Source organism: Aquarana catesbeiana, linkage group LG01 (assembly GCF_042186555.1).
Source record: "Aquarana catesbeiana isolate 2022-GZ linkage group LG01, ASM4218655v1, whole genome shotgun sequence".
NCBI lineage: Eukaryota > Metazoa > Chordata > Amphibia > Anura > Ranidae > Aquarana > Aquarana catesbeiana.
In genome coordinates, this window is record NC_133324.1 from 318,212,079 (window position 1) to 318,231,551 (window position 19,473).

A 19,473-nucleotide genomic window follows, 5' to 3' on the forward strand; every position below is an offset into this window, starting at 1 on the left:
GATTAGTTAGCAAAAGCAGGAACACAGGTTACAGGAAAGCTGAAGAACATGCAGCAATTAGCATACACCGGGATTTCCTTTCAATAGACAGCTAAGCGCCAAGAGTTTATTCCATTTCTCAAATTCTACACTGTCTTTGAATCTCTCCATTCTTTAAAAACGCCAATACATTTTTTCTTCCAATTCCTCCAGTTGCACTTTTTCCTTCAGAACTATTTACTCCATATCCATCAGATCATGGGCTATACGCTCCTCTTTCCACAGCTTCAGAAGTCTTTCAGTATGTAAATGTGATCCCAGGATGACTTGCTTCCTTAAGCCTCCAGAAACAATATTTTTCTAATATAGGTTTCAAGAAAGCATATATCCCATTTCCACGTCTAATGTCTGCACCAGAGCATGCAAAAAATGAAATATTTGAGCGCTGTTTCAAAAGTCAGGGGCATGCTACAAAACACCCCTAATCCTCATTTGGGGGAGGGGGGATAGCGTGCTGGCCTAGAGATATGTGTATTGATTTAACCACTTCAATACAGGGCATTTTCACCCCCTTCGAACTCACCACCTGGTGCTTGTTAGGCCGTCACCTTACATGCTGCGCCACCAGTTGAGTTGGTGTGAGACCCATGCCAAAAACAGGGAATTAGCAGGGACGATGGGAACGACACAGACCAAGAGCTGGATTTGATCTACTGACTCAAGCTCTAGAAGACCTCCACATCTTTACGAGCCACGTGAAGAACTCTTTATCCTGTGGAAAGACAACACATACATTGTAAAAACTGAGAACTCACCATGAAAAAGTGGCAAAAACATATTACTGCACGTTACACCAAAGCCTGCTGTGTATAGACACCTGCCTTAACCACTGCACCACTGAGCTTGCTAGGCAAAGACGCAACCAAAAGCTGGGTGTAAGCATATGTATTATTCAACTAATAACCCAACGGTTGGATTTGAGCCTGAGGACTGGGCGTGCCTAATGTGTGTCTTAACATGCATTTTTGCAGCACCGGTGGACGTCACTTCCTTCAGTGGAACAACAATTATGTTGTCCTCAGGCTCAAATCCAACGGTTGGGTTATCAGTGGAATTAAACATATCCTTACACCCTGCTTTGGGGTGATGTAATACGCAGCAAGCTAGGTGGTGCAGTGGGCTAAGGCAGTTGTTTATAAACAGCTTGCCTTGAGTTTGAATCCTGAGACTGGCATGAGATACATTATTGTGTTGTCCCTTATCATGGAGAGTTCTCCGTTTTTACAATGTAGGCATTGTCTTTCTTTGAAGCAATCAACTCTTCTCGTGGCTCGTAAAGATAGCGAGGTGTCCTTGCACTTGTAAGGTGTTCTCGAGTATGAGAAGTCAATGGATCAAAACCAGCTCTGGGTCTGTACCATTCCGATTATGCATGCTAACACCCTAACTTTTGCATGCCTCACACAACAACTCAGCTAGTGGTGCAACGTGTAAGTTGACGGCCTAACAAGCACCAGGTTGTGAGTTCGAATCCTGGTGGCCTCCAGGCCTCATAGATACAGGCTGTAAAGAACCTTACCAGATTGGTTGGCCTAGTATAGGTGCGGTCACGGTGTAAATATGTATGTCTGCTAGGGTGGTCTCTGTGGCAAATAGGCCTGTGTGGGCAAGTGCTGTGTGGGAATGGGAGGACAACTGGAGCTGGGTGGACACAAGGGGGTCCTGTGGACACAAGGGGTCCTGTGGTTATATGGCCAAGTAGACAGGGGGAGACCAGAAAGCGACCTGTGGCTTAGCATGGTTACTGAAGGGTCAAGTGGCAGTCAGGGCGGTGTTGTGGGTATGGCTGGTCCATTCTGCGGAAGTATGGCCAGATAAAAGGGGGTGTTGTGTGGATGATTGGCCAAATGGAGCGGGTCCAACGCTTAAGGGTGAACAGGGAGGGATGTACAAGTGGTGTTCTGTGCTGTGGTAAAGGATGGCTACAGAAGGGATGGTGTTGTGGGTCAGGGGAGACAATTGGGGTGTTGTGGGGATGATTGGCCAACTGGAGCTGCTGTTAAGCAGATAGCAAGTGGCATTCTGTGGTAAGAGTGACCACAGAGCAAATGGGGAGCTGCTGTAAGGATGGAGGAAGGTATACTAAGGTATTATGCCTCCCACATCATATGTACTAATCTAAAAGGATCTAAGCACTTTTTGGCAGCTCCACCACTTTTTTTTTTTTCCCTGGAAGCTTAAGGAAGCAAGTCATACTGGGATCACATTTACATACTGAAAGATTTCCAAAACGGTGGAAAGAGGAGCGTATAGCCCATGATCTGATGGATATGGACTGAATAGTTCTGAAGAAAAAAGTGCAACTGGAGGAATTGGAAGAAAAAATGAGGAATTGGAAGAAAAAATGTATTGGCGTTCTTAAAGAATGGAGAGATTCAAAGACAGTGTGGAATTTGATAAATGGAATCAAGAATCCACAGGCTGCCTTCCATAGCGTCTATGTGTCCCGTACAGCCTTGCAATAATGTATATGTGGAACTGATAGGACATCCAAGGGGACCCTCCCTTTATTTATGTACCCAAGGGAGTTTATAAATATAGGTATACTGTACGCCTCAACTTTCACATACTCCTACTCCTTTTTATCCGCAACAAATGCCCATTCGTATTTCTGATGTCCCATCTCATCTTCCTCATCCATAAGGTCCTCATTATCTACCTGACCCTCTTCCAAAAGCATCTCCTAAATGCTCAAAGTAAACGCATCATCTTGTTCATCACACTCGTTTGTACGGAGAGATTTTTTCTTTCTACGAAACAAACTCTACGTAAGAAGAGAATAAAAGTTTTAAAAAATTTGAATTCATCAACTCCAATTACCGGTTCAAAACCTACACCTCTCCATATGAGGGAGTAATGTTCTCTTCTGTTAACCTCTATTTCTTTTTGCCCCCTTCCTGTATGTTTCTCTTTAGGGCACTCCTCATTTCATTCTCTGTTTTCCTTAATTCTCTACCCTGTCCTTTTTGGTCTCCCTTTTCTTTTCAAAAAATGTCACTAACCTTTTAGGTTTTCCTTTTCTTTTTGCTCAACTATCGCTTTGACCAGTTTCAACACCCAAAAAATCACTTTGTCACGTACCTTGGTTGGAGACCGAGTTGACAAGAGGGCTTCTCTTTCGGCACTGGTCCGATTACTCCTGAACGGGGTGACAGAGGTAAAAAGCTCAAAGAAGCATGTGTGACAGTAGCTGGGTAGCAGGTGATTGCCACGGATAGAGACGTAGTCAAGATGAGCCAGGGTGAACACGGTGAGGCAGCAGCGTGGATACGAAGCAGGCAGGGCAAGGTCCAGTAGCAGGCCAAGGTAAGTAGCAGGGGAGCAGACACAGTGAGGTCCAGTAGCAGGCCAGGGTCAGTGCCAGGGAAGCAGGCAGAGCAAGGTCCAGGAGCAGGCTTAAGTCAGTACCAGGGAAGCAGCCGGAGCATAGTCAGAGGCAAGCCAAGGTCACTATCAAGAATCCACAGAGCAAGGTCAGGTACAAGCCGGGTCAGCGACGGAGGATTAGTTAGCAAAGGCAGGAACACGGGTTACAGGAAAGCTGAAGAACATGCAGCAATTAGCATACACCGGGATTTCCTTTCAATAGACAGCTAAGTGCCAAGAGTTTATTCCATTTCTCAAATTCTACACTGTCTTTGAATCTCTCCATTCTTTAAAAACGCCTCTTTCCACAGCTTCAGAAGTCTTTCAGTATGTAAATGTGATCCCAGGATGACTTGCTTCCTTAAGCCTCCAGGAACAATATTTTTCCTAATATAGGTTTCAAGAAAGCATATATCCCATTTCCACGTCTAATGTCTGCACCAGAGCATGCAAAAAATGAAATATTTGAGCGCTGTTTCAAAAGTCAGGGGCATGCTACAAAATACCCCTAGCCCTCATTTGGGGGAGGGGGATGGCATGCTGCCCTAGAGATAGGTGTATTGATTTAACCACTTCAATACAGGGCATTTTCACCCGCTTCGAACTCACCACCTGGTGCTTGTTAGGCCGTCACCTTACATGCTGCGCCACCAGTTGAGTTTGTGTGAGACCCATGCCAAAAACAGGGTATTAGCAGGGACGATGGGAACGACACAGACCAAGAGCTGGATTTGATCTACTGACTCAAGCTCTAGAAGTCCTCCACATCTTTACGAGCCACGTGAAGAACTCTTTATCCTGTGGAAAGACAACACATACATTGTAAAAACTGAGTATTGTTTCAAAAGTTGGGGGCATGCTACAAAATACCCCTAACCCACATATACATTGGGGGGGGGGGCGGGGGGTATAACGTGCTGGCCTAGAGAGATGTGTATTGATTTAACCACTTCAATACAGGGCATTTTCACCACCTTCTTGCCCAGGGCAATTTTCAGTTGTCACAATTTGAATGACAATTGCGCAGTCATGCAACACTGCACCCAAATGAAATTTTTATCTTTTTTTTCCCAAAAATAAAGCTTTCTTTTGGTGATATTTGATCACCTCTGCGGTTTTTATTTTTTGCGCTATAAACAAAAGAAGAGTGACAAGTTTGAAAAAAAACACAATATTTTTTACTTTTTGCTATAATAAATATCCCAATTTTTTATAATAAAAAAACAAACAAATTTCTTCCTCAGTTTAGGCTGATATGTATTCTTCTACATATTTTTGGTAAAAAATTGCAATAAGCGTATATTGATTGGTTTGCGCAAGTTATAGCGTCTACAAAATAGGGGATAGTTTTAAGGCACTGTTATTATTTTTTTTTTTTACTGGTAATAGCTGCGATCTGCAATTTTTATCATGACTGCGACATTGCGGCGGACACATCTGACACTTTTGACACTATTTTGGGACCATTGACATTTATACAGCAATCATTGGTATAAAAATGCACTGATTGCTGTATAAATGTCACTGGCAGGGAAGGGGTTAACACTAGTGGGCGATCAAGGGGTTAAATGTGTTACCCAGGGAGTGATTCTAACTGTGGAGGGAGGGGACTCACAAGGGGAGGAGACCGATCAGTGTTCCTCTGCACTGGGAACACACGATCAGTCTCCTCTCACCTGACAGGACGGGGATCTATGTGTTTACATGCATTGATCCACGGCTCTGCCCTGTTATCGGGCAATCGCGGGTTCTTGGCGGACATGGCGGCTGCCGGGGACGCGCACCGGCTCCCGAGTGACACGGCAGGCGCGCGCGCGCCCCTTAGACGGCTGGGAAGCCCAGGACTTCATTTCACGCCCGCCCAGGATGGGAGATCCCTCCTGCGGACGTCATATTACTATGGGCGGGATGCCAAGTAGTTAAAGTTCAGGAGGAGAGGTTGCAAAAAAAAAGTTTTGGTGGAGCTACCAAAAAATGCTTAGATCCTCTTAGAATATGAATGGATCAGTGGGGGGGCGTGTCCGGATGTGAACCGAGGAAGACGTGCCGCTGTAGAGCTCCGTTCATCCTATACTAATCGTCAGCCATCCTCTTCCCAGAAAAGCCCGGTGAGCATATACAGCTACCTTGCCTGTCCCAGGGCATCCCCTGCCTTAGTCCCATCATACCTTTTGGAGATTGGCGGCCGGGCTGTGTGGATACACGGTCTGAGGCCTTCTACATTCAGCAGGGACCCGCCGCCATTTTGAGGTTAACGGAGCCTCTGGAATCCTCCGTGCTCGGGTGGCGCGATCCGCGGAACAAGCGATCGACTCACACCCACACATCCGTGGTAGCATCCCGGGAGGAGACCGATCGGTAGCCCAGCAACAGGGATGCCCGAGCGGCTCCACACGACCGGCCGCATACACCCACGGACCGCCGCCATCTTGAGGCCTATGGGGCCTGCTGTGTTTTCCTCTGCCGGGTGCCGTGATTAGTGGAAGGGGCGGCCATCACACGCTCCCACCTCTGTGACAACATCTCTGAGAGGGACAGGTGGTAACTGCTGCATCTTGGGGCTGTCAGCCAGCGCCATTAGGCCTCAGTCAGGGTGCTCAGCATTACACCAGCCACAGGTGTCTGTCACCCCTGCATGACAGTCTCCTTTCTGCTACCACAGACTTTTTAAAGAAACAAGCCCGCCATTCTGAATCTTATCCTGAATAACTCCAGATCGCTTGCCCATGCCCTCAAAGAGCAAAACAGCAACCAAAAAGGCACCTGCGCAGCTCACCCAGTGTCCCAGTACCATTTTGGATCAATTTAAAGTGCTTTTCGCGGACATGGAACAGGCAGCGATTCCAACGACCTCCCCGCCTCCTCAGACACCTCCACAAGCAAGTGATACCACTGTCATCCTTGCGGCCATAGAACAGAGCAGAACCTCCTTACTGGTCCGCATCAACCATCTGGCTGAGGAATGTAACCTCATCAGGGCAGATCTGGACAAATTCAGGGGCAGACTTTCTGAGACTGAGTCACGAATTTCCACCACGGAGGACCTCACTGCCCGCCATGATGTTGCCCTCCACACATTACAGTGCACCGTCCAATCCCTGGTAGCTAAGTCTGACGACGCAGAAAACCATCTTTGGAGGAATAATGTAAGGGTCCTGGACCTTCCAGAGGGGGCGGAGGGGGACCACCCAGCTGAGTTTGCGGAAGCCTTCTTTAAGGCACTTCTTAACCTGACCGAGGTCCCCCCAACCTATGTGGTGGAAAGGGCTCATAGAGTTCCGACTGGCCGGAGTACCCCTGGAGCTCCACTGAGGCCCTTCCTAGTGAGATTCCTCAATTACAGAGACCATGACCGCATCCTACGTGAGGCCCGCAAGCATCCTACCCTTCCCTTTGAGAATACAGTGGTGCATCTCTATCCGACTTCTCCGCAGACTTGCAAAGACGTTGCAAAACTTTCAAATTGTGGCGATGGAAAAATCCCACCACCAAAAACTATTTGCATTCATCAAAAACACACAGGTCCTCCTCGAGGATAGATTTGGCATTCGCCAATGCGCCAATGTTACAATTAGTGGGAGGAGCTAATTACCTAGCTGGGGGCATTTCAGATCACACACCGCTATCGGTGCACATTGGTATTCCCTCGGCTCTCGGGGGAGGGGGGGGGCGTGGAGGTTGAAACCCCGGCAGGTTGGAGGTGAAAGAGGTGTCCTCCCATGTGGCGCCACATTTCACTGACTACTGGAAAGATAATATGGGTTCGGCCGATCCTATCATAGTATGGGACGCGTTCATCTCGGCAATTAAGCAGGCCCGCAGGTCTCATAATAGAAAAGAACAGAAACTGCAGGAAAAGCAAAGGGTCTGTGAACTTGCTTATGCAAATGATCAGTTTGATGCAACATATGAAGAGCTGCTAGAGGCAAGACGCACGCTGGCTCTTCATTTTACTGAATTAACACATACATCCAGGACAAAAAGTGCTGAATCAATTTTTGAGCAGGGGGATAAGAATGGCAAGCTGTTAGCAATATTAGGGGCAGAACAGAGAATACAGACAAACATACCATGTATTACCATGTAAAAACGATCGGGAAGACATCCTCACAAACCCAACTGATGTTATGGACACGTTTGTGGAGTACTACAAGGCCTTGTATGCTCCTATCCCAGTCTATGATAATCAAGAATTAGATGCATTATTGACGTTCCTGAATGTTCCGGTACAGTCTGAGACGGATAGGGACATTTTGGAAACTCACATAACCGAAAAAGAAATAGAAGCGGCTATCAGGGCATTCCCCCCTCATAAATTGCCTGGACCAAACGGTTTTTGTATTGAGTGGTACAGGCTACATATGGAGGACATGGTTTCCAGACTGCGAGCCCTGTTTCATTATTGTTTTAAACATAAATGCCTCCCAGATTCATTCTTAGAGGCACAGGTGATTCTCTTGCCGAAACCAGGCAAGGACTCCTTGTCCTGCTCCTCCTACAGACCCATAGCACTATTAAATCAGGATCTAAAGATTTTAACAAAGATACTAGATACAAGACTTTCCCAAGTTATTACTACCTTAGTAGACATAGACCAGACGGGTTTCATACCACAAAAGTCGACGGACACTAACTTACGCAGACTGCTCACTTGCAGATTACCCATGACAAGTCGGGGACTAGGGTGGTAGTGTCCCTCGATATGGCCAAAGCCTTCGACTCTGTGGACTGGAATTATATGCTGGCGGTACTGCGCCACATGGGGTTTGGGGAAGTTTTTATGACTTGGATCTCTTATATAGTAAACCCCAAGCGGCCATAAAGCTGGGCACCTCGGTCTCCTCCCAATTTACAGTGGGTAGAGGCACACGTCAAGGGTGCCCATTGTCCCCATCTCTGTTCGCTCTAGCGATAGAACCTTTGGCTATAGCTCTGAGGAAGTCCCCTGACGTGGGCGCATTAGAGGTGGGAGGTATACGGGAATGCATTGCACTCTATGCAGACGATATGCTCCTCTTTCTACAAGACGCAGGGCTGTCACTAGAGGCAGTGTTTGAAATACTAGATAAATTTGCCACATTTTCGGGACTGCGAGTTAACTGGGAGAAATCCAATGTGATGGCTATTCATGCAGACGCCCAGGCCTTGGCAACCAAACGGGTTCCCATTGCAAGGGTGACGGAGTTTAGGTACCTAGGCATACGTATATTGCCCAGGGTTGGTGATTTTCTGTCCCTAAATTTACTCCCTTTATTGGCCAATTGTCCCTAATTGGAAGGGTCAACCTACTAAAAATGAAGATTCTCCCAGTTTTCTTGTACACCAATTTGGATCCCCTGCTCTTTTTTTAGGAGGGTGAACAGCCTATTTAGCTCCTTCCTATGGGCCACTGCACACCCCAGAATTGGTCTCCGTACTTTACAGGAGCCCTGGGGTCAAGGTGGACTAGTGCTCCCGGATCTCTTCAAATACTTTATAGTGGGACAAATGGTGATTGCTAGATGCTGGTTGACAAGGGATGATGGGGATTCGGCAATAGTATTAGAGGCAGCTCTTATGGGTTCGTATGAGAGCCTATCTTACTTAGTATACAGGGGACCCCAAGTCTCCCCAGCTCTGACTGCCTCGATGCGTGTCACTGTTCGCGCATGGGACAGGGCACGAATTTTGATGAAAACTGAAGATGGGAGATGGTCACAGGACACCCCCCTCTGGTTCAACCCTAGACTAACACACTTTGGTGCAGTCCCTGACCCAGTGATATGGGCCAGGGTTGGCATTAAACAACTGAAACACATAGTGGGGGGGGGGACAAATTACTCACGTTTGACCAACTTAAGAATCTTCCTAACTGGTATTTATTTCGATACCTCCAGTTAAGACACGCTTTTCTTACTCAGTTCAGTTCTGACACATTAGAGCTGGGCGCATCTCCCTTGGAGAACATGCTGGGGGCTGAAGACCTACAAAAGCTGCTATCAACAGTTGACAAAGAACTATTTGTGGAAAGGCCAAAAATGCTCAACAAATGCAAAGACACATGTAGTGCATTAGTAACAGATTTGGGGGGGGGGATTGGGATGATATGTGGGATCACCCGTTCCAGACCCTGGTGTTGGCCAGAGATAGGCTCATTCAATTTAAAATACTGCACAGGGTGTATTATACCCCTGCAAGGATAGCTGGGATATATGGTACAGGTGCAACAGAATGCTGGCGCTGCACAGTTAGCCATGCTGGTTTTGACCACATATTTTGGCAGTGCCAACCGATAAGGGAGTTCTGGAAAGGGGTCACATGCACTATACAGAAAGTACTTTCGGTACCGATTCCTGTTACGGTCGCAGTCTGTTTGCTTGGCCTAGTGGAGGAGTTGGCGCCCTGAAGGGCACAAAGAACTATGATTTCTCTTTCTCTTTTTTATGCACGTAAAGCTATCTTATTGTATTGGAAAAAACCTGAACCACCCACAGTATCCTACTGGAAAGGCATAATCAATAAAGCACTACCTTTTTACAAAGCAACATACTTAAGCAGGGGTTGCCCTAAAAAATTCGAGAAAGTATGGCAATGTTGGCTGGATGACAAGGACACTTTGAATTGATGGGAGAGGGGGGAAGTTTGGCACACGTTGTACTGCACTGTATTTGTTGTAAAAATGTTAATAAACAAAGATTTTCAAAAAAAGAATATGAATGGATCAGTACATATGATGGCATAATGGAAGGCATAATTTAGACAGTGTCAACATCTGCCAGCTCTGATATCACCCTTGGCACCAAGCCTTTAGCTTGTCATCCTTACCACAGCAGTGACCCCATTTGCTCCTTGGTCACTCTTACCACAGAATGCAATTTGCATTTCTGGCCATCTGCTTAACACAGCTCCAGTTGTCCAAGCATCCGCACAAGACCCCAACTGTATCTGGCCATCCTTACCGGAGGATGGCTACCATGACCGTCAACCCTTTCGACCAGCCATACCCACAACACCACCCTATGGCCACCCTTTCCTTAAGTGCCACTTGACCCTTTAGTAACCATGCTAAGCCACAGGTCACTCCCCCTGCATAGTTGACTCACACCACCACCCCTTGTGTCCATCCTTAACTACAGGACCAGTTCCAGCTGTCCTCCCACACACCACTTGTATATTACAGGCACCACCATTAACCAGCCATACCCACAACACCACCCTTTCCCTGAATGCCACTTGCCCCTTCAGTAACCATGCTAAGCCACAGGTCATTCCATGCCTACTTGACCCCCCCTTCCTTGGCCTTATACTCACAGGACCTCTTGTGTCCACCCCTAACTACAGGACCAGCTCCAGTTGGCCTCCCATTCCCACACATCACTTGTATATTACAGGCCTACATATGTGACCCACTCCAGCACCTATACTATCTATGTGGCCTGGAAGGCCCTTTATATATTATGGGTTATTGGCAGCCACGGGGATTCAAACTCACCACCTGGTGCTTGTTAGGCCATCACCTTACATGCTGCGCCACCAGCTGAATTGGAGTGAGATCCATGCAAAAATCAGGGTGTTAGCATTATGATGGGAACGGCACAGACCAAGAGCTAGATTAGATCCACTGACTTCTCAAGCTCTAGAACGCCTCATCACCTTATCATCTTTACAAGCCACAAGAAGAACTGCTTGCTTTATGGAAGGACAATACATACATTGTAAAAACTGAGAACTCACCATGAAAAAGAGGAAAAATCACAATATTACACCAGTCTCAGGATTCAAACTCAAAATCAAACTGTGTATAGACACCTGCCTCAACCTACTGCACTACTGAGCTTGCTAGGCAAAGCTCTGGCCAAAAGCTGAGTGTAAGCATATGTATTATTCAACTAATAACCCAATGGTTGGATTTGAGCCTGAGGACTGAGCATGCCTAATGTGTGTCTCAACATGCATTTTTGCAGTACTTATGGACGTCACTTCCTTCAGTGGAACAACAAGTATGTTGTCCTCAGGATCAAATCCAACGGTTGGGCTATTAGTGGAATTATACATACGCTTACACCCTGCTTTTGGGCGCAGCTCTAAATAGCAAGCTTGGTGGTGCAGTTGGCTAAGGCAGGTATTAATAAACAGCATGTCTTGAGTTTGAATCCTGAGACTGGTGTGAGGTACATTAATGTAACGTCCCTTTCCATAGTGAGTTCTCTGTTTTTACCACGTAGGCATTGTCCTTCTTTGGGGCAATCAACTCTTCTTGTGCCTCGTAAAGATAATGAGGTGTCATTGCGCTCGCAAGGTATTCTAGAGCAGCGTTTCTCAATTCCAGTCCTCAAGGCGCCCCAACAGATCATGTTTTCAGGCTCTCCATTATTTTGCACAGGTGATTTGATCAGTGTCACTGCCTTAGTAATTACCACAGCCGTTTCATCTGAGGTAAATCCTGAAAACCTGACCTGTTGGGGCGCCTCGAGGACTGGATTTGAGAAACACTGTTCTAGAGTATGAGAAGTCAACAGATCAAAACCAGCTCTTGGTCTGTACCATTCCCATTATGCCTGCTAACACCCTGACTTTTGCATGCCTCACACAACAACTCAGCTGGTGGCACAGTGTGTAAGGTGACAGCCTAACAAGCAGCAGGTTGTGAGTTCAAAACCTGTTGGCCTACAGGCTGTAAAGAACCTTACCAGATTGGTTGGCCTAGTATTGGTGCTGGAGTGGGTCATGGTGTAAATACGTGTCTCTGCTAGGGTGGAATCTGGATGTAGACTTTTACATGAAGTTAGTCAACTTTGTCTCCTGGACAAGGGAACTACTCGCACGTGGAACAGATGTGTTGGTGACCCCATGGGATCAGTTCTCACTGATCTGTGCATTCCCCTTATTCAATTGTTGCCATGACTTCTTTGCAGGATCAAGCTGGAAAGAAAGCCAGTAATTCTGGTAGCACCAGCCTGGCCCAGAAGGTCATGGTATGCAAAAATTGTAAAGATGGCAGTGGAGGACTTGGTTCCTTCCACTAAGGCCAGACCTGCTCTCACAGTGACCGATATTCCATTCTACTTTACGAATGCTAAATTTAACAGCCTGGCTATTGAAACCCACATTCTGAAGAGACGTGGGCTTTCCAGGTCAGTTGACTCTACTTTGATTCATGCAAGGAAGCCAGCTTCCAGAGCTATATATTATAGAGTCTGGAAGGCTTATGTTTCCTGGTGTGAATCCAAGGGTTGGCACCCTCTGAGAAATATCATAGGCAGAATTCTTGCCTTTCTACAATTAGGCGAAGAGATTAAGTTGGCCCTGAGTATGATTAAGGGCCAAGTCTCAGCCTTATTCATTTTATTTCAAAGACTGCTTGCTACGCATTCTTTAGTTTGGGGTTTCATGCAAGGGGTTATGTGGATTAATCCGCCAGTTAAATCGCCTTTGAGCCCTTGGGACTTGAATTTAGTTTTGTCAGTGTTACAAAAACAGCCATTTGAACTGATACAGCATATTCCTTTAGTCCTTCTGACAAGGAAGCTGGTATTTTTGGTTACTATATCCTCAGCAAGGAGGGTTTCGGAATTGGCTGCTCTTTCTTGTAAAGAGCCATATTTGATTTTTCATGAGGACAGGGTGGTGTTACACCCTCGTCTGGGTTTTTTACCAAAAGTAGTCTCAGATTCCCACCTGAATCAAGATATTGTCCTGCCATCGTTTTTTCCAAAACCATGTTCCAGGGAAGAAAACGGAAAATTATATACTTACCTTCCGTAATTTTCCTTTCTTGACGCATCCCATGGCAGCACACACATTGGGTTGTGACTCAGCCTCCACAACCTGAAAGGACTGGTTAGCTATAAGTTTTGAAGAGGAGTCCACCGCTGTATTCTCAGTAACTATCACCTTAGAAGGGTGGGATTCTGTGTGCTGCCATGGGATGCATCAGGAAAGGAAAATTATGGAAGGTAAGTATACAATTTTCCATTTTCCTGACGCATCATGGCAGCACACACATTGGGAAATAACTCGCTACATGGGTGGGTGCTTTCAGAATATTTTATTTACTCAGGTATAAGGTATAGAAGAGTTAGTTTGAATGATTGATCTCCCGAACTTAACCGTAGTTAATTGAGCCGGATCTATTCTGTAGTGTGACATGAACGTGGTTTTGGAAGACCAAGTTGCTGCCTTGCAAATGGTTTCTGCTGACACTCTGCAGTACGCTGCCCAGGAGGTGGCCACTGCCCTGGTCGAGTGGGCCTTCAGTCCATCCGGTATTGGGAGTGATTGTATAAGGTATGTCCTTTTGATGATTTTAATTAGCCAAGCCGCTATTGTTCTTGAGGAGGCTGCTTGCCCTCTTTTGGGGCCATGCGGAATGACTAGCAGGTTTTCAGTCTTCTGGAACAGTCTAGTAGCTTCTAGGTAGGAAGAAATGACAGATTGTCCAAGGGGTGTGGATGCCCCTCGTTATAGAGGAAGACTGGAAGATTGATTTCTGAGTTAAAGTGGAAGGTAGATGCCACCTTGGGTATAAACTGTTCCGAGGGTCTGAGGATGACTCTATCCGGATAAAAAACTAGATGCGGCTCCTTGATTAGTAGAGCTTGTAGCTCTGAGACTCTCTTGGCAGACGTTATTGCGATCAGAAATGAAAGTTTGAGCGTTAAATCCCATAAGGATATTGATTCAAGAGGAAAAAATGGTTCTTTCGACAGAGCTTCTAGAACGATGGATAAGTCCCAGGTCGGAAAGACTGGTTTCCTGGGTGGCCTTATCTTCAGGCATGCCTTTAGGAACCGAATTAGGAGAGGGTCTAATGCCCATCTGGTTCTCATCATTGCGGACAGGGCAGAGACTTGTACTTTGAGAGTGCTCGTACCTAGGCCCCTTTCTAGGCCTAGTTGCAAGAACTCTAGAATATGAGAGACTGACTGGGAGAGTGGATCCCAAGACTTGCTGAGCAAAAGCGGTAAATCTCTCCCAGATCCTGTTATATGTGCTGTTTGTTGATCTTTTCCTGGCCTGTTGTAGCATGGTCACTACTCTAATTGAACATCCTTGATCCAGCAGCCTTTCCCTTTCAACCTCCAGGCCGTTAGGTGTAAACGTTCTGGTGATGGGTGTAGGAATCGACCCTGCGAGAGCAAATCCGTGCTCACTGGGAGCGGAAGCGGCTCCTCTGTGTTCAGCTGTAATATGGTCGCGAACCAAGGTCTCCTCGGCCAGAATGGCAACACTGCTATGACCGTGGATGTCGAATTCCTCAGTCTGGCCAGAAATCTGGCTATTAGGGGAATCGGAGGAAAAATGTAACCCAGGTGAAATTTCCATGGGTGGTGAAGGTAGTCGATCCCTGCTGCTGTCGGATAGTCGGCCCTCGCTAGGAATCGGGGACAATTGTTGTTCTCTGGGGTTGCCGCCAGATCTATATCGGGAATTCCCCATCTGTGAGTAAGGAGAGTGAAGGCTTGGGAACTGAGAGACCACTCGTTGTTCGAAACAAATATTCCGCTCATGTCGTCCGCTAGTTGATTGTGTATTCCCGGAACATAGATCGCCTTCAAGTCCGCCAGGTGAACCTGAGCCCACTCGAGTATGGGTCGAACCTCTTCCATGAGCTTTTTGCTCCTGGTACCTCCTTGTCTGTGGATGTAATTCACTGCCACAGTGTTGTCCATACACAAGAGAACGTTCTTTCCTGCTAGGAATGGCCCGAATGTTAGGATGGCCTGCCAGGCGGCCCTGAGTTCCAGGATGTTTGAGACTATGCCCTGTGGGCAAAAGGACCAACATCCCTGTGCTCCGTGCTGTTGGTAATGTGCTCCCCATCCCTGGAGGCTGGCATCTGTCGTGACTATTTCTGGTAATGGAGGGACTATGGGTCGACAGCGTGTTAGGTTGCTGACTCGTGTCCACCACCATGTGGATCTTTTTACTGCCTGGCTGATGACTATTCGCTGGTTCATTGAAGACCCGTTCCATTGTGACAGGAATGCGTTTTGGAAGATCCTTGAATTCCACTGGGACCACTGGACCATTAGGAAGGTGGAAGACATTGAGCCCAGGATGCTTAGACAGTCTGGCAGAAAGGTGTTCCGCGGCCAAGAGGTTCTTTATTTTGTGAACCAATGGTCCTATCTTCTCTTGGGGGAGCCCGACCGTATTGGAGCTGGTGTCCAATTCGGCGCCTAAGAAGATCATTCTTTGAGCTGGGACCAGGCTGCTCTTTTTCCAGTTTATTATCCAGCCGAACTGTTGAAGTGTGGAAATTAGAATCGCTCGATGTTGGAGGAGAGCTTGTTGGCTGTCGGCCAGAAGGATAATGTCGTCGAGATAGTGAAGGAATCTTAGTCCTTTTTCTCTCAGATGTGCTATTACCGGTAGCAAGACCTTTGTAAAGGTTCTGGGGGCCGACGATATTCCAAACGGGAGGCTTTGGAACGGAAAATGCTGGCGAGCACCGGCCTTCAATATCCTGTCTTTTTTGCTACTAGAAAGAGCGGAGAATAGAATCCTATGCCCCTCTGTTCCTGCGGAACTTCCACAATTGCTTGTTTTTGTAACAGTTCCAGGATATAACTGGCTAGGATTTTTCGTTTTGGGAGAGAAGATGGTGGTCTGGTAGGCCTGTAGTTATCCGTGGGAAGTTTGTGTTTGAATGTCCATCTGTGACCCTCTTGGATGGTGGAAATCGTCCAGGGGTCTTTTATCCGATTTGACCATACATGAGCAAATAGCCTCAAACTCGCTCCTACTATTGCGGGCTGGGCGTCAAAATGACTTCTGCTGGTCTCCTGAATTGGGGATTTTCGGTTTCTGCACCCTCACAAAAGACGGTTGGGGATTTCGCCAGTTTCGCTTGAATTCCTTCCCCGGTCTGTAAGATCTTGCCTCTCGGTATCTTTCCAGCAGATGGCGTCTAAAAGGTGGATTTCTTTGCTGTTTGGGTCTTCTATCGGAAGGAATGAGACCCGATTTCCCCCCTGTAACTTTCGAGATCGCTGTATCCAGCTTAGGACCGAATAAGTTGGTGCCGTCGTAGGGGATTCTACACCAAGTTGATTTAGAAGTCACATCTGCGACCCATGGTTTTAACCACAGCGCTCTCCTAGACATTACTGATGTCAACATCGCCCTTGCTGATGATCTTATTATATCAACCGCTGCTTCGGCCACATGGTCTCCTGCTAGGCTGAGTTCTTGCATAGCGGGTATGATTTTTTCTTGGTCCGCTGCTTCCAGCAACAGTTTTTCAATGTTGGATGCCCAGCAGGTAAACGCTCTGCCGACCGCTGCCAGAGTGATTGCTGGCCTGCAAGCTCCTCCTGCAGCTGAATAGGCCTTCTTAAGATCGAGATCTATTTTCCGATCCATTACATCCCTAAAGGTCACGGCATCCTCAATCGGGAGAGTTACATGACGCGCCAAGCGCATTAATGAGGAATCCACCACCGGAGCTGAGATTAGAGGGTTTACCATTGGTTCCCTTAATGGGTAGAGTTTAGCTATCCTGTTGTTTAGACCGGATTTTTTATCTGGTTTCTGCCATTCATCCTTTATTAACTCCTCGAGTTCTTCAATAAAAGGGAAAGTTTTAGGGTCCTTTTTCAGGTTAGGAAAGAACTTCCTTAACTTGCGTGGGGCGTCCTTCTCCTCCTCCCAACCGATTGCCTCTTTTACGTTTTTTGTAAAAGGATCTATAAGTGCAAAATCCAACAAAGTGGGCATTAGAATTTCGTCCTCTTTTGGGGACTCCTCTTGTAGAATATGAGAGACTGACGGGGAGAGATCTTGGGGCGTATAAGAAGTTGAGGCCACTGAAGGCTGTCTAATGGGTTCGTGAGCTGCCACTTGCATGATAGAGTCTTTTACTGACTCTCTTATTATGTTGGATGCTTCCCTTGCATCCAATTCTTTATCACGAGTTGCTTCGTCAAAACAGATTTGGCAGACTAATTTACTAGGCAGTGCTACTGCCCCACAGACCCAGCAGGCATTGGCCGCAGGATGGGTACGTCAGTCATCACGAGGTTGACGGGATGAAGCCGCACCTCTGTGGTCATGGGAGGAGGTTCTTGACCGACTTCTTCGGGATTGGGAGTGTCTTGAAGATGAATGGTCCCTGCGTTTAGAGTGCGCCGACCTTGAAGATCTGCAGAGCTACCAGAATGAGATAGCATTAGTGGCAAGGCTCTCTTTTACTCCTCTTCACTACTTACCCAATGTATGCCCCCTTACCTTGCAGCTCGTGGATGGTCTGCTGGAGCAGCGGCCTCCATGGAAGGAGATACAGTGTACCTGAAAGGAAGAGGTCTTTAAGTAAGAGGTGTCAAAGTCAGTTATACAGTGCTGGAAAGGGGAAGGGTGATACAAACTCACCAGTGTCAGAGATAGAGCTATGGTCACAAGGCAGCACTGTGGGGAGGCAGAACCGGTGAGGTATGAAGCTCTTGCCTTCATAGGGGCTAAAAAGACAGAATTTTCCATTTTTAAATAGACCGCCGTTGCTGTGCCTCTGACGTCACGCTTGTGCAGTAGCCATTTGCGGAGTCCGGTGCCATCTTGGAACCTGGCGAGATAGGATGCTGCCTGTGTCAGATCCTGTGTGCCCTAGAGCTGGCGCCATGATGGGATTGGAGATGCCGAGGGACTACAGCGCCCAGCATCATAAACAAATACACAAGCTAAAATATATATACAGGAGAGCCCAAGCGAGGGAAGTGCTATATGACAGAGAAGAGAGAGAGAGAAAAGACCTGGAGGCCGCTGCAGATGTCACCAAAACCTCTTTAAGGTTTGTAAGGTATAGATAATTTTTTACATACTCCTGAGACCACCAGAGTGGGGTTCCCTGCATAAAGCTCATTTAGAGACTGTACAGTCAGGGCTCCAACTAGGAGAGGCCGAACCTAGCTGGGGCGAAGCGGTAAGGGGTTTCCAAGCTTTTACCGGTCCAACCATCTAGGTGAGGAAAAAAAGGAGAATACAGCGGTGGACTCCTCTTTAAAACTTATAGCTAACCAGTCCTAACAGGTTGAGGAGGCGGAGTTACAACCCAATGTGTGTGCTGCCATGATGCGTTAGGAAAAGTCACTACATTGTCTTGATGTGGTGAGAGCAGTGAAAATCTATTTAAAGGTAACTGCTCAGATTCGTAAGACTGATGTCTTATTTATTTTGCCAGAGGGTCCTAAGAAAGGACAGGCAGCATCGCAATCCACTGTCGCTAAGTGGATTCGGCAAGTTATAATTCAAACTTATGATTTAAGGGGTAAGATTCCCCCATTTCAAGTCAAGGTGTACTCTACCAGGTCGGTTAGTGCTTCTTGGGCAGTGCGTCACCAGGCCTCCATGGCTCCGATCTGCAAGGCCGCATCTTGGTCTTCAGTACATACATTCACAAAATGTTATCAGGTGGATGTAAGGAGGTACGAGGATATCGCCTTCGGGCGCAGATCTGGGTGTGCCCTACGGGTTGTCTCTCCCTCCCCTCAAATAGCATTGCTATGGGACGTCCCATTAAGTTATTACTTAGGCTCTGTGTCCCATGATGTACGATAAAGAAAATAGGATTTTTATAACAGCTTACCTGTAAAATCCTTTTCTTGGAGTACATCATGGGACACAGAGGTCCCTCCCCTCTTTTATGGGGTTTAAGTATATTGCTTTGCTACAAAAACTGAGGTACTCCTGGAAGGAGGAGGGATTGTATAGGGGAGTGAACTTCCTGTATTGGGTATACCAATGTCAACAGCTGAAGCTGGCCCATAACCCATTAAGTTATTACTTAGGCTCTGTGTCCCATGATGTACTCCAAAAAAGGATTTTACTGGTAAGCTGTTATAAAAATCCTATTTTTCTGAAATAGTCCCTTGTCTTTCCTGGCTGTTCTCTGTTCAGAGGAGGGTCATGGAAAAGATGAGAAAGCGGGTTAATAGGGCGCTAGAAAAATTCATGCCTGAGATTGGTGGTTTGTCTTATCGCCACGTGGATCTTGAAGGTGGTATTCCAGGGTTATACAGGCCTCGATATTTTCAACCCAGCCGTGCAATACAGCATTGAAAAGGCCGCAGCAGTGGGGGTGGGCCGGCCTTG